Raw genomic sequence first — 3,431 nt, 5'->3', positions numbered from 1 at the left:
TTCCTAGCTGCCTGCTCAGTTTGAAAATCCCAATTCAGTGGGGATGCAGATCTCAGTCGAAAAAAACAAAATATAAATCAGGCCCCAGGGCAGAACCTTGATGCATCCCAGGGCACTGTGTACATTATCTGTATCTTCATATAGATACAAAGGATTGCATTTGCACCATTTTCAAATTGTTTTATATTTTAGACCCGGTGCCATCTGAGAAATGGACCAAGCTGAGTATCATGATGTATATTTTGTATAACTACCACTCATTTGGTGTGGGACTGGCTCTCTTTCCCAAGGGTAATAATCAAATTATAAATCTCTCCTTCTAGAAAGTTTAAAGACCTGGTTGCCCTTGTGTTGCACACAGATAGGGCACTCCTCAGACAATTTAATTACCTGCACCAGCAGAATTCACAGAAATGGCAGCCTGAATCAATTATATATGTTCTTTCAAAAATATATTGATTTAATAATGCAAATGAGTGCTTTGTTTATCTCACCTTTGGCACACATTTCAAACAAAAGAAGTGGCTACACGCTAATTTCTTCGGCTCCACAACGGCATCTGCACATAGACTTATAGGTAGAAGTTTCGGATTTTGTTGTCTGTTGTTAGAATACAGATAAATCATTGAAATAACAATGTAAAAAAAACGAATATTCTAAGTACCCAGGCATAGTGAATCTATTCTCGAGGGGGTGAGAAACAACAATAGGTAGTGATATTGTAGGTACATTTGGGTAAATATCCATTTCTTTCTTTACACCAACTCTTTCCTTAGGAAAATAAATGTCATTTATAATCAAGGCTTCGTAAAACTAGCTGCTATCATATTTCAGGTATCTGGCTCCAGAATATTTCATGTATGGCCAGGTTAATAAGAAGATGGACGTGTATCCTTTGGAGTAGTTCTTCTAGAGCTAATAACTGGAAGAAAACCTACACACAGCCAGTGACCCGTCTCCCACAGTCAAATTTGACCCACTAGCAATCCAATCCAAACAACATACACAGAGTGAGTGAGAGCAGTTCAGTTGAGCTGGGGGTTTCCCGGTCTCTAAGAAGCTCGAACCCTTGACCCAATATCTGGAGAAAACCACAAAGACACCACAACACACAGACCAACCTCTTCTTCGCCATGGGGGGCAACGTCCCACGTCAATCTGGCGTGTTTCCTGGCTTTCCACCGCTTGATGCCTGTGAATTCGGCCTCGCAATGCACATATAGTCCATTGACCGCCTTCAGCACTCGGGTTCTTTCCAACTGTAGAGAGATATGACGAAACCAGTGCACCTGACCTTTATATTCTAACGCAAAAGCATAGAAAGATAGTAATGGATTCATTTTCATCGGTATGGACGCTCACTGTTTCTAATGGAGAGAGGGGAAGCAGAGGAAGAAAAAAGCCGACCAATAATACCCACTTCTAAGCTAGCTTCGGATTACCTAGCTATACCGGGTGCATTTATGTTATTTTTCTCTTGCTCTTATACAAACAACATCAGTGGTTTCAGTGTCCTGCCTTGTAGTTGTTATATATGTGATGGCAAGCTATCTTGTTATAGTAGAATACCTGATATGCTTGATATGATAAAAGTCAAATAGTTGACTTTGCTCATGTCTATCAAAAATCAGTTGACTTTGCTTAATGATCAGTTAGCTTTGCTCATGTCTATCAGAATTCTGGAATAGTCATATCCCTGTATTGAGATTTTATTCACATGATCAATAATCCCCTTCTTATCCACCTATGGCTTTACATGCAATACCGTCCTAAAGCGTTATCGTGTAGGTACACTTCAGTAAGTTTCATATGTGGCCTGTTTTGTGCCCTGGCTCACAACCTCTTGTTTCCAGTCTACCTATACTATTACACAATACTAGATATACTTGCACTGATATGCCCATTGATGGTACCTTCTTCAGCGATCTGTGGTCACAGCTTGTAGCAGCTTTAATTTTATTTCAAATGTCTTGCCATTCTAACATGTTTGTTTGTCCTTTGCAGATTTGCTTGTCCAGTGTGCTCCAAATCTGTTTGTGATATGTCTAAATTGTGGGAGAAACTTGACCGAGAGGTAGATATTTTCGACAAGATGAACATCTTGAAGTCAACTTGCAATGGGTTGTATAAAGAGTAGCTTATTATATGTGTTTTTGCTATTTTTGATTTCTCATACTTGAAATTTTCTTTCGTCCAATGGCAATTGATTTTTTAAGTTTCTTGAGTGGATTCTGATATTTTTTTTTGTCATGTAGGTTGCTTTGACTCCAATGCCTCAAGCTTACAAGAACAAAATGGTAAGTTATCTGATGTTAATGTGGTATAATTTGGAGGCATATTTTAGAGCCCATTAGTAGCGTGAGAGAAAATACCTCACCACTTTCTCGTCGGTCATTTGAGCAGGTTTGGATCTTATGCAATGACTGTGGAGTAACTTTTGAAGTAAATTCTTCTTAAGTAAATTTTCACATTGTTGCACACAAGTGTCAAAGTTGCAACTCTTATAACACCTGGCAGACCAGGGGAGGTCCTTCTGCAAGTTCATGTGGATCTCATCTTTGATATTCTCAAATGTTCAGATTCGTGTATCCCACTTTACCACTTGTAAGGTTGCCTTAGCACTGCCTATGTCGCATGAAAAACAGCGGTACTGCAAATTGCTATGCAGTGGCATTACTGTAAGAATTCATTGTAACTGCTGAGTTTTTCCACAAACGAATTAACTCTTGTAGAAAAATTCAATAATTCCAATTTAATAATCCTATCGGCCTCTCTTTGTACCTTTTGGGACAATTGCTAGTTTGTTACCATGTAGAGCTTTTGTATTCTTTTTAATATTTTGTCATGGCCGATGGTAACATTGAAGTTACAATGTTATTTTAAATAATTCATCTTTATTAATAGTTAAAATTTGTGTTGAACTTTCCAAAAATTTAAATTAGCTAAAATTATCATTAACTATTTATATTCCATATCATTTGTACATTCCTTTTACCAAAATTTAAATGTGTTAAAATCATTTATACAAGAAAAATAAATCAACTCTTTATGCCCCATGGAAATTTTTTTATATGATTATTTACAAATAAAAAATCACTCACTTTATAATAAAATATTTTGTTGGTAAATACATATTTTAAGTTTTAAAATATTAATGTATTTATATATCAATATAATTTAGTAAATCATACCCTACGTCATATTGGTGTATGAAACTTTTTTGTTTGTGGGACAAGGGACCTATTTTTTCTCAATGATTTGACTTTAAGTCTACGAAAGCATACATACTATACCCCCTCTAGTTTTGAACCCATAATCTCTTAAGAGGAAACACATGTTTTTAACCATTAAACCCACTCAAAGTGTATCTATATAATTTTATTTTATTTTATTTTACTTCATTGAAACAATACACAAATGTTATTTTTCAA

General features: G+C 36.1%; 1 long non-coding RNA gene across 1 annotated transcript; it reads left to right on the top strand.

The window, feature by feature from the left end:
• The first annotated feature begins 975 nt into the window (after positions 1 to 975).
• On the top strand, positions 976 to 2,756 carry LOC149225325 (uncharacterized). The gene is made up of 3 exons (XR_016246953.1): positions 976 to 2,074; positions 2,256 to 2,297; positions 2,404 to 2,756. It is a non-coding gene; the product is annotated as an uncharacterized LOC149225325 (long non-coding RNA).
• The last annotated feature ends 675 nt before the right edge of the window (positions 2,757 to 3,431 follow it).

This window comes from Pinus tabuliformis, chromosome J (genome assembly GCF_031772625.1).
Source record: "Pinus tabuliformis cultivar Carrire ecotype Pingquan chromosome J, CPIR1, whole genome shotgun sequence".
NCBI lineage: Eukaryota > Viridiplantae > Streptophyta > Pinopsida > Pinales > Pinaceae > Pinus > Pinus tabuliformis.
Note: the sequence above shows the minus strand (reverse complement) of the source record. Positions and strands in the feature narration are given on the sequence as shown.